The sequence below is a fragment of the Podarcis filfolensis genome (genome assembly GCF_964270895.1).
Source record: "Podarcis filfolensis genome assembly, chromosome: 17".
NCBI lineage: Eukaryota > Metazoa > Chordata > Lepidosauria > Squamata > Lacertidae > Podarcis > Podarcis filfolensis.
This window is the reverse complement of record NC_139621.1, coordinates 39,009,161-39,022,163: the sequence shown is the minus strand read 5'-3', so window position 1 is coordinate 39,022,163 and position 13,003 is coordinate 39,009,161.

Here is a 13,003-nt window from a genome sequence, read left to right as displayed (position 1 = left end):
GTTCTTTCGAGTTTGGTTCCTTGCTCTTGAGTCTACACCATCCCCTTGCTTGAATTCCCGGTGATAATGACCTTGGACTGTTACCTGACTTCATTTCTGGATTCTCTTTTGGATTTAGACTGATGGACCTGTCCTTGACCTTGACTTGTTGACTATGCCTCACCTTGATACCTGCCCACATGGGTAAGTGTTTTGGTAAAAGGCCTTTGCCTCCTTGCGATGAGCCCCCAGTCCCTGGGGGCACCCCCTAGAGCACAATGGGGTGAGAAAAGCTGCTTCTGCCAAAATCCTCTCTTCTGCACAACTGTTTAAGCTGTAGGATCCTTGTCCTACTTGGGGTGGATCTTCTCACAGGAAAAACCCGCTATAAATAAGTCAGAAATTTAATCGTTATAAAGGGGGGGGGGAACACTATGGAAAATCACATGGAAATTTGTTTTGCTCTCCAACACCATTTGGTGTTGCATGTTTATAACGCATTCAAAACATTTTTGACTAATGTAGCTGAGTCCTTGGGGTCTGTTGGACAAGTGGCTTACTAAGTCATAATTGTGGATATCCAGGCATTGCGCACTGGTTGCATTCTTGAACACTGGTAATGTGAGGCTATCTGCTAAATAGACAATAGGTATCTTCCCCCTCACTTTAGCATACCTTGATTTAGTAAACATTTTTGCTAGCAGAGCTGTTTAATGTGTCATCCCTTGCCCAGAAATTACTGAAAGGATTCATTCATGCCTTCTAAGGCTTCTCTTTCTACCTCCCAAACAGACAACAAGACACAAGGAAAACGGAGGAAACCAAAAGGAGAGAGAAATGCGAGGATTGATGTGATTTAAAAGAAGATTGTCTCAGTGTGGTTGCATTGATGGACTTGAAAGATGAGGTTACCCAGGTTGACTGAACTGAGGACAGATAGGGACTTTGAAATGGGACAGTAAAATTCAGGAAATCATGCAGGTAGAGAAGGAACTACAAGATCAGGTGCACAATTTGAAGAACCACCAGTGCAGGGGTGATGAACTTTTATGGATTTAATGCAAAAGCGGAAGGGTTAAATATATTGATATCCTATATTTGCTGATTCCCATTGGGGAGTAAGTGCCACTGAACTCAAGGCAATTGACTTCTGAATAGACATGCAGATTGTTGATCGATTTCCTGTATTCCTGGCTGAGGAAAATATATTTCTTGACCCTTAATGCAACACTTGCAGCAATGGGAAGAGGCCACAGGGTGGCGCCGCCTTCCAGTCTCAGACGGAAGACACCTAATGCCACTATAGGACACTTTTGAACGTCAACAGACTGCTGACATGTACGGTATATGGAGCAGGGAAATTCTAAAGCAGGAAGACAACCATAGGGTTGCATATTGGGATCAGATAAAGCCCTCCACAAATGTCACGCTCAGAGATCTTGTTATTAGAAGGGGGAAACCCTATTACAAGCAACCATTCCCCTTCATGTTGATTGGTTTTAGATTATTGAAATTCTGGCTATGGATAGATGAATCTACCTGCCTTTGATCCATTTTATTTTTCCATTTGTTTGGCCAGGATTTTGTTCCATTCAATTCTTTAAAAAAATAAAAATCTGCCAAAATATCTATCTTTCTTGGGAATTGTTCCCTGAACGCTACCATATACAGTCAAAGCAGTCATTATTTCCAGATGTTTTTTAATATTTATTGTGAGCCACCCAGACAATGCACTTGAAGGATAGGATAGATGAATGGATTGATTCATTTTGCAGGCAATCATATGTATGATTGACATTATTCCATTTCCCTCTTTTTAAGTACAGTGGTACCTCTGGTTAAGAACTTAATTCGTTCCGCAGGTCCATTCTTAACCTGAAACTGTTCTTAACCTGAGGTACCACTTTAGCTAATGGGGCCTCCCGCTGCCGCCGCGAGATTTGTGTTCTCATCCTGAAGTAAAGTTCTTAACCTGAGGTACTACTTCCAGGTTTGCGGAGCCTGTAACCCGAGGTACCACTGTATCACAAAGGACTTCCTTCTTTGTGTGAAAAGCGCAATTACTTGCTGTACACAAAGCACGTTTACCCCACTTTTCAGCCCCAAAGACTCCCAGAGCAACTTGCAGATCAAGAAAAACGAGATAGTCCTTGCCTTCAGGCTTTCAAAAAAATGGGGGGGGGGGGACATATTCAGGTCTTGCTTCTTAGCATTACTGTTCCTATAATAACCAGCTAAAATAGAAACTGCTGGAAAAGGAGTAACCAACTGCTGCTGGTCTCTCATCAGAGTTGATGAAGTGGCCCTGATTCCTTTCTCTGGAGTCAAAATGAGCAGTTACCGTATTTTTCGCTCTATAAGACGCACCAGACCACAAGACGCACCTAGTTTTTGAAGGAGGAAAACAAGAAAAAAATATATTCTGAATCTCAGAAGCCAGAACAGCAAGAGGGATCGCTGCGCAGTGAAAGCAGCAATCCCTCTTGCTGTTCTGGCTTCTGGGATAGCTGCGCAGCCTGCATTCGCTCCAGAAGACGCACACACATTTCCCCTTACTTTTTAGGAGGGAAAACGTGAGTCTTATAGAGCAAAAAATACGGTATCTCAGCCAAGCTGATGGGATGGCCATGCCTCTGCTCTGCAGCTTGATAGTGTCCTTTTCATCTCCTAGTGTAGTATCAGCATGATCCATAGCCCTGCCAACACCCCCAGCCTGTATATACTGTCTGGGTTTCCCCATTTCAAGTTTCCTGGTGGTTGGTTTTTCTCTTTTCTTTTTGGTCTTTTCTCCCATATAGTAACACCCAACCTTTTAGCACGCCAGCTTGTCCTTATTATCACTCTACGTCTCCTCAGAGGAACATTACTCTGCAAAGTATGATGTGAAAAGTAGTGTTTCTTTTAAGGAAACCATTTTATTAATCATGGCCAGAGTTTACATTGCTGCAAAGTGGGCAACATCCTGGATCACCTTCTATTCTTGATTGCCCTCGTAAACTGTGGATATAGTAGCCCTCAAGACTAAAATTGGAACAACTTCGGGGTGGGGGAACAACTTCAGGGGGGAAGGGTTAAATATATTGATATCCTATATTTGCTGATTCCCATTGGGGAGTAAGTGCCACTGAACTCAAGGCAATTGACTTCTGAATAGACATGCAGATTGTTGATCGATTTCCTGTAGGGATAGATGCACGAACCTTGACCCATCCCGTGTTGGTTTTGTGTGTTCTGCAACCAGTTCTGCAACATCCCATTTCTGGGCAGATCTTTTGGGAAACCCTATGGGGACAGCCAGGGACATGGGTGGCGCTGTGGGTTAAACCACAGAGCTTAGGGCTTGCCGATCAGAAGGTCGGTGGTTTGAACCCCCGCGACGGGGTGAGATCCCGTTGCTCAGTCCCTGCTCCTGCCAACCTAGCAGTTCGAAAGCATATCAAAGTGCAAGTAGATAAATAGGTACCGCTCCAGCGGGAAGGTAAACGCCGTTTCCGTGCACTGCTCTGGTTCGCCAGAAGCGGCCTAGTCATGCTGGCCACATGACCTGGAAGCAATGTGCTCGGTAGCCTTACAAGGATGTTATATGGAAAAACAAATGGCTGCTCCTATAGGTACGTGGGAACAATAATCCTCCTGGAAGCTTTTTAAAACAGTTTTTTGTTGTTGTTGTTGTTTTTACCATACGGCCATGGAGGAGCTATTAGCTGCTCTAAGAAGCTGTAAAAGGTTAAAGAAAGCAACCCAGGCGCAGATAGGTTTGCCAGTTATGAAGCTTGATCCACAGGTCTGCATTCCTATCGGCACATGAGTCTGAAGAAGGCGAAATGGGTAGCTTGGTTTCAAAACATGGAGCAAACTGGAAATCTCCCTGCCCCTGTTCAAGGAGCATATTCTTACCAATAGTTAATGAGTCACTTAATGAACATACTCCGAATAACACAAAGATGACAGGGCAGTCTCTAAAAAAAGATGTTTTGTTTTTACAGGAAATACAGTAAAATCCTATTGGGACAAGGTCTTGCAGACAGCCAAGCACACACAGCAATTTGGCTCTCCAGGCACTTAGCAGAGTCACAGCACAGCCATCCTTCTAGCGAACTATATTCTGTTTATTCTGGAGAAGAGGAAAATGGACTCCATGGGGCACTTCCTAAAAGGTAAATACAGGAAAGAAGCATTACATTAGGTTCACTGTATGCCCCAAATACCCAGGAGGCCTCTTTTCTCTCTCTCTTGGACAAAGAATTCCCAATTATGTTGAGTTTTTCAGAAGGATACTGAGGCCTCGCTGGAGACTTCAATATAGACATAAATAAATATAGACACACATACAGGGACTAAAATTCGGAGATAGTTGGTAGGGAGGAAAGGCATTCCTTGATTTTTTATTCCTTGATTCCTTGATCTGTTACCATCTCATTAGCAACATGTAACCAGGATAATGCAACACTATGGGATGTGGATGGCGTCGTGGGTTAAACCACAGAGCCTCGGACTTGCTGATCAGAAGGTCGGCGGTTTGAATCCCCACAACGGGGTGGGTTCCCATTGCTCTGTCCCAGCTCCTGCCAACCTAGCAGCTCGAAAGCACACCAGTGCAAGTAGATAAATAGGTACCGCTCCGGCGGGAAGGTAAATGGCGTTTCTGTGTGCTCTGGTTTCCGTCACACTGTTCCATTGCGCCAGAAGCAGTTTAGTCATGCTGGCCACATTATCCGGAAAGCTGTCTGTGGACAAACGCTGGCTCCCTATACCAATAAACATTTTTTAAGAAAGGGGCAAGATTCAACGCAGGTGCACAAAGCATGGAGTTTTTTTGTTTTTGTTTTAAAAAGAAAAATCAAGACTCCTTGCGCTCTGCTCCACTCCCCCTTTCTTCCTGCTCAGGCAGCCCTGTCCTCAGCCTGCCCCTCAGAGTCGGTGCATCACGCAGAGCAGGGCCTTGGTGGTGGCAGCCTCTCCTCATCCTCACTTGCTCTTCAGCAGCCGCTGGGAGCTGCCCAAGGGAGGAGGCCTGCAGCAGCACCTCTTAACAACCATGGATATGGAGCTATTCACTAGGCTTCTTCCGCAGCCTCTCTGCTCCTTGTGTTCCCAATTACGCATTGAGATGTGAGGTCTGGAGGGTGGGGAATGAGACGCCCCATAGTGTCTCAGTGGGGCTGGTTGGTGTGGGAACAACATCACTTGTGCTTTGCCTTCACTCTGCTTTCGAGGGAGGAAAAAATGTCTTGAGCTCATTAGTTTTCAGCTAATGGGAAGGTATAATTCTGACAACCTCCTAGTTGTTTTAATGAGCTTTTAGTTTCCTCTCTCTGCCTCTTGCTCCCCCTCTCCACTCTATTTCCCCCATTTTTAATGAGATACCAATTTCCTCTCTACTGCTTTGCAGATGCCTTTCCAATAAAATGGACAGCTTTGAATTTTTATGTTGGAACAAACGCCGGGCTGTTCTTTATTTTTCATCTGCAATACACTCACTGCACCTCCATGTGCTAAATGGCTGTTAATTGCTAAAAAAATTAACAAGGTGTTTAACGCTAGGGCATTTTCTGGCTAGGTGGGGAGACTCGTGTTTTTCTCGCTTGCCCAAAGTCCAGCATTTTCTGGATCCTCAACAACAACAAAAAGGAAAGGCGTGTGTGTGCGTTTTTCACAAGCATATCTCCTCTCCTCTTTCCTTCCCTGTGCCAGAAAGAAACGCTGCCCTTTCCTTTCATAAAGTTGACTGTGTAGTCCAGTGTATTTTTAATTGCAGAAATACTGCCGCTCTTGTTTGTGATTGATTTGTGGGCGCTGGAGGGGGAAAGAGAGGAAGCTTTCTCAGAAGTCGGCGGAGTGCAGTCTGCCCCCCCCCCTTCGAGACATGGGAGATGGACCCTTGGTGACTTTGAGATATAAAACTGTTTACTGAGGAAAAGTTATTTTTATTTCACTTAAAGAGTGCATTAAAAACCTGCAGTGAAATAAGATGGTTGAAGTGGTTAAAAAAAAGGGCACCCTTTCAGCATATTTATAGTAATTCTATTCTCAAAGTATCTTGTTTTGACCTGCAGTTTCAGGGTTTTAGCCTCCTTCTCAGGACCAGGGTTTGGGGAGAAGCAAAATATCTACTTTCTGCTTTACATGGGAGGGATTTTAAAAAAATAATTTGCTCGTGCTCACTTCTTCCCCTCTGCAGACCAACTTGTTATTGTAAAGACTTCGTTGCACACTTTCCTTTAAGAAACCAACGAACCTCTGGAGAACAGAATTCTGTGAGGGAAAAGCATGTATATAGATTGGAAACATGGGAACTATGGCTTAGTGAATTGTAATAAGGGGTGCCCTGCAAGCATTCCTAAGGCTAAAATATTAACTTTGAAATACAAATATATTTCACAACGGAAGGTTTTAGCAGGGCCCATCCATCTGAAGTTAAATGTCTCCTCAGACAGAGAATAAAACAAGTGTGGAGAACCTGGGACCTTCCAGTGGCGTGCAATTTGTGGGCTAGGGCAGGCATAGGCAAACCTATGTTTTTAGACTACAACTCCCATGATCCCTAGCTAACAGGACCAGTGGTCAGGGATGATGGGAATTGTAGTCCCAAAACATCTGGAGGGCCGAGTTTGCCTATGCCTGGCCTAGGGGGGCTAGGCTAGTCCCCTAAATGTTCCCTGGCACCTCCTTCCCAAAGCCTGGGAAGCTTCTGCCCGACTTAGGGAGGTGTGATGGCCCTAACTGTTCCCCTACAAAAAATTTCACCACTGAACTACAGCTCCTGCCATTCCTGGCCATTGGCTCTACTGACAGGGGCCTGGAGTCTAACAACATTTTGAGGGCCACAGGTTCTCCCAGCCCTTGAGTAAAATGTGAGAGCTGGACCATCAAGAAGGCTGATCGCTGAAGAATTGATGCATTTGTATTATGGTGCTAGAGGAGACTCTTGAGAGTCCCATGGACTGCAAGAAGATCAAACCTCTCCATTCTGAAGGAAATCAGCCCTGAGTGCTCACTGGAACAACAGATCCTAAAGCTGAGGCTCCAAGACTTTGGCCACCTCATGAGAAGAGAAGACTCCCTGGAAAAGACCCTGATGTTGGGAAAGATGGAGGGCGCAAGGAGAAGGGGACGACAGAGGACGAGATGGTGGGACAGTGTTCTCGAAGCTATGAACATGAGTTTGACCAAACTGCAGGAGGCAGTGGAAGACAGGAATCCCTGGCATGCTCTGGTCCAGGGGGTCACGAAGAGTCGGACACGACTAAGCAACAACAACAATAATGACTGAATTGTGCAGGCCAAATGCCAGTAAGAGTCAACTGTGAGTGTAGCTCAGCGTCTGTGTGGGAAGCTCATCTGAGCCTTAGCAAAAGGCCTCAAGGACTGAAAAAATCGCCATAGCTTTGGTGTTAGCCCCTAGCTGGCTAATCTGTGCAGGTGCCTGATAACTGACTTCCTTGTTCCAGCTCCCATTTCTCCCATATGAGGGAGGTAGTACCTGATGGGATTTGTCAACTATGGCAATTCATTGTTTACTTATATTGCCCTTTGAGTTTTTCAACCCAAATCATGCTGAAATGTATATTATGGCATATTAAGTTGAATCGATACGCTATAGTATTACGATTATATACATCTCCTGAAGTGCAAATTGTTAGGTGCTGATTGAGAAATAGTATACATTTTAAAATAATAGTCGTAAGTAGAGTAATAAGTAATAGCTACAGTTTACCTAAACCTTATAGGCAGTGTTCTCAACAAGTGAAATTTAAACACATATATGGCATTTCTGAATTTTAACACCTCTATGCGTATGTAAATATTCATAACATGATTTTGTATCAGCTCATTCTGCTGCTAAACAAGTTCCAGATGTCCCACATAATAATTATCGTACAGACTCCGAGTGTTGCTCGGTTCTGTTTTGAGTATTCATCAACCCGCTATTCTGGAAGACTGCCTGGTGCATGTTAAAAGTGCTCTGTTACTGACCCATGTTCAGGAGGCAGTAAATAAACCGCAGTGGACAAGGCTCTCGGTCCCATTATGTGCAGAATAATTGTACACCAAGGAGGTTGCATTGGTTTATAGTCAAGCAGATTTACTTGTATTTCTGCTGCTGTTTAGAACTGCAAAAACATTAGCAGCTTCAGGGAGGTATGTTGCTTTCCTGCCTTCTCCCATTCTTCTTGTTGGTTAATTTTTGTAATGCACTCAGCTATAAACTTAGCCACTCTGTCTAACTTTTCACATTCTGCTTTACTTCTCTAAGACTGTTTCCCTTTTTTGCCAACAAGGACCGAGTAGAAATGTCTCCCTTAAACGTTAACACCATTTCCATGCGATGCAAAAGTTGGAGTGACATTTTGCTGATTTGGAGCGGAGCACACACAAAAAAGAGGGAAACAGTACTGAAGTCCTAATCGATGGTTCTTCATCAACTTGAAGTGACAAGGGGTGTGTGGCAAGTGAATCTGAAAAAGATTATTTTGTCTTTCTTTCTCTCACTGTAGGGTAAGGATGGGGGGGGGACATGTGGCCCTCTAGATGTTGGGGGACTGCGGTCCCCATAATCCTGGACTATTGGCCATGGTGGCTGGCTGGAAGTTAGAGTCTGAAGGGCCAAGCGTTCCCCATGCTTGCTGTAGTAATTATAATAAAAATAAAAAATTGTCCAGTAGCACCTTAGAGACCAACTAAGTTTCCCCACACCTCACAAAAGATAAAATGAAGAACTTCCCTTACCAATGAAAGGAAGTGCCCAATTTCATCCCATTGAAATCAATACAACTTTAAAATGTTTAACTTTAGCTGGGATGTGCCTACACTATATTAATCCATTTTGCTTATTTATTAAAACCATTTTTAGACCACTTTTTGGTTTCAAAAAAGATTAAGGTCATTTACAAATGCTGCAATGCTTTGTAGCTGAAATATACTTGGAGTTGAGAGTGGATTTCATGCTCTTTATTCAGCTCATAGTGGTGAGGAGGAATGGAAGTTCCCCCACAATATCTGCTTTATATACATTATTTACACAATGGGCTGCACGTGATTGGCTAATTCCGGGATTCTCCTGTAGGCCAATCAGGTTGTGGATTCACTTCCACCTGGAGCTGGATTAGGTGGCTGCTGTGGACCAATCATACTGCTGCATTGTTCTAGGACCAATCAGACTGCTGCATTTTGGATCCTATTGTTCTCAGTACATAACAGTAGCTGAACTGAAGAGAGGCGGAGTCTGGCTTATCATAGTCATCCCCCCAGGCCACACCCCACCCACTGCATGGGGGTCTACACCCGGCACCCACAGATCAGACACAACCCCCCCTTCCCCAACTAAGTTCGGTGTGAGCAAGGAGTGCAGTTCAGCACCGACATGGTGCCAACTGAAACTGATGAAATGGAGAAATGGAGCTGGGAGTCATCAGCATATTGATGGCACCTTATTCCAAATCCCCAGATGACCTCATCTCAACGATCACATGTAGATGTTGAAGAAGGAATGAGTGCCAACTATTTTTAGTACCAGGGATTTTTAGCATTCTTTTCACAGTTCCAGAGCATATGGAAGACATTGCCTCTTGTTATCCATCATAAATCGACAATATGGATACGGTTTCTCCATTTTGGTGTATTCCCCCAGAATAAGGGTAATTGCGTAAGCTTTCTTTATGGATTTAATTGTAACATCATCACCATCGTCATATTACTATTACTATTAATATTGTAGTATGGACTTTTTAAAGCATCCTGGCCTCACATTTATCTGTTGTCGTTTTTGTCCTTCTGTTTTATGTAGCACATTGCTTTACATTTTTTGAATGTACGATTGTTATTTACTACTTGGAACACTTATGAACATTGTTGTTCGTTATTTTGCTTTGTTTCTTGGAGTCTTCACATTCCGCACCCCCAGGGGAGGAAAAACCTGTTTGTTTATTTCATCTATTAATTCACACCAGCGCACTCACTCCCTCCTGTCCCAGAATGGAAATATATGTGTGCTTATTGTGTGCGCTGCGTTGATTGATGCATAGGTCCAGCTTAGAGTGTTATTCCTGGCGTGTGACTGGTTGTACACATGATATATCGTAAGTCTGTGTACAGCATGGTGTATGTACTTGGAGAGCAAATCCCGGAATTCCCCGCAGGAGGCCCCTTGTGGCCTTTGACTTTGAGGCCGGCTGCCAAACATTAGCTACAATACGAGTGCTTGTTTTTGACAACAGCATGCAGGTTCTATTACACTAGTGGCTATTTTCGTTTTCAAGTTATGACAGAAATGCTTTTGCACCCTGAGTGGGTATGGAAGAAGCCAGGTAGCGGAATGACTCCTCCGCTGAGATAGCGGTGTACATTTAGATGCTTGCAAGGCCCTTTGAACCGAATTGCATGTTACCTCTGAAAGAAAATACACAGGATCGAACCGATTCTCATGTCAGGTTTTCTTCTCCTAAGGAGAAGTGATTTTGGAAGTATTCCTTTAGAGGTCTGCATTGGGTAAACATTACATCAGAACTGAAAATCCACATTGATTTTCCAGGAAGGATTTGTGAACAGGATATTAGATTCCTGCTGGCTCCTGCTCATGTTTTCTATTTATATTCATCCAGAGGAATAATTCTCCCATGGAGTAAAATGTTACGTCTGAATTGGCCCTGATTATGGGTAAATCCACCATTCACTCAGTGGCTGGAAGTGGAATTATAGGGTGTCATTTATTCCAGGCATCTTTCAGGGAGACTTGCCACCCGACAAGAACCGCAGAGTTCAAGGAGCAGAACGGCTACATCTGGGCAAGGTAACCACATCTCTTGGATGTTTTTGGACCTCAGTCAAGTTTCGAACGCCCCCCTCCCCTTTAAGCCGGGACCCAAAGCAACAGCAGCAGCGACCGTGTTCCAATCTTCTGTCTTCGATGATAGATGAGTCTAGCTCTGAAAACATAGAGAGATACTAGACTCAGCATAACACAGATGTTGCCATGGAGGCAAATTTGGCTTTAATGGGAAAGTGCAAGTTGGATCGCAGAGAGGTATCCAGTGCCTGCTTCACTGAGAAGCAAAATATTACCAGCTGACAGCACACACACACAAAAATATTCTGTTACCGGTTATAGATGGACCTGGGTCAGATTGGCAGGGGCGATTATTGTTCCAAGGGTAATGCTGCAATGAGGTGAAAAAACTTCCAGCTGAAATAATGATCTCTGCATCACACACACACACACACACACACCAGTCCAAAAATATAAGAGGTAGTGCCTAGTGTAAAGATAGCAGACCTTGTATATGGTCTATTGAAGAGGATCTGGCAGTCATTACAAGTAACATCCTCCTCTCGTTCTCAAGATCCCTTCCCAGCTTTCTCTGCCTGTCTCTGGGGCAGCTTTCAAAAATTCTCAACAGCAGAGCCCAGCTTTATATACGGCTTCCTCTTATGTGATGGGCGCAAAGTGTAGCTAGGCTCCTATACAGTATAATTTATATCCTGCACCTTTTCGTTTGCACACAGGACCTTCTGGACAGCTTGTCTCTTTAATACAGAGGGATGCCAAGGTCTCGGGAAACGGGCAGGTTGCTTACATTTTCATTGTGTAGCTGGTATTTTACATTAAAAAACAACAACGTTGATGGTTTTCTATGTTTGCTATGTTGTAATCCACCTTGGAGTCTTGAGGACAAAGGATGAATTACAAGTTTTTTTTAAAAATGAATAAAATAATAACAGTTAAAGAAACAACAATAATATTTACCTTGCATGTTTGTTTGCATACTGCCTTTCAGCCAAATGACTCCCAGGGCAGTTCACAGTAAAATACGGACAATTAAATCCATGTAATAAAAATGAGTGTAGCACAGCAAAACAAGTCCATCGTAATAAAATGAGCCACAAAGAAGCAGTTAAAAATGGGCTAAGATGCAGAACTCAGGTAGCCTGGGAGGACAAATTTATGCTCTTGACTAGGAATGCTGGAGAACTTTGCAATAATTAAACTTGGTCCCAAGCTCTGCAACAGCTTGCTTGTTAGCTTGCTATGCAAGGAAGTTGGTTTCCATATGAGCACTAGGTGGAATCTACACACATATAATAACCGTTCTGAAACTGCTTTTTTTAAAGCGTTTTTTAAAAATACATTGAATTTTCCACAAGGCTCACTGTCGCCATCTAGTGTCACGTACATTGCACTTAAAACATACTTAAAGCGTTTTATTTGCAGCTATATAGCTGAGTCCCTAGTGATCTTCAGTTATGGTCTGTATATTAGGAATAACGTAATTTGAATGGTTAACGTGCATAAAAACCAGCCATGGTGCACATCTACCAGGCCTCACAGAGAATGTGCACATAACCTCAATCTTAATAACAGCCTGTTACCTGCCCAGTGGAAAACATAATACCATAGGTGTGGCCTGCCACAAGTGGAACCAGTCTATTTTTGAGACAGCACCATTGTTGTCATGGTGGCCATGAAACCCTAAGCCAATCCAGACAAGGCAAGCAAAGGTAAAGGTAAAGGTAAAGGTAAAGGTAAAAGTACCCCTGCCCGTACGGGCCAGTCGTGTCCGACTCTAGGGTTGTGCGCCTATCTCACTTAAGAGGCTGGGGGCCAGCGCTATCCGGAGACACAAAAGCAGATAACCAGCAGCGAAAGCTTAAACCACAGATAATTCAACTTCAGAAGGCATTTTTATCAAATATGCATCAGGCGTCATCTTTAAGTTGATGCCTGAAGTATATCAATAAGTAATCAGATGGGTCTCATGGAGCAGTGAGTTCCACAGTCCAGATGCTGCAGATGAGAAGGCTGTGCTGATCAAGGGACATGAACAGAGCCTGGCAGACTAAATGGCTTTGAGTATATGTAATTTTTCCCCCTGCCACAAGCACTGCCAGGTTTGAGAGGACCCTGGTTAAGAGAGCCTCTTTGCTGCCCTGACCACTCCCCCCACCAACCCTTGCTCCCCCTTGCTGAATGCCCACACTCTCCTCTGGTCTAGGATCACTGGCCAGGCCCGTTGCTAATTTGAAAGTG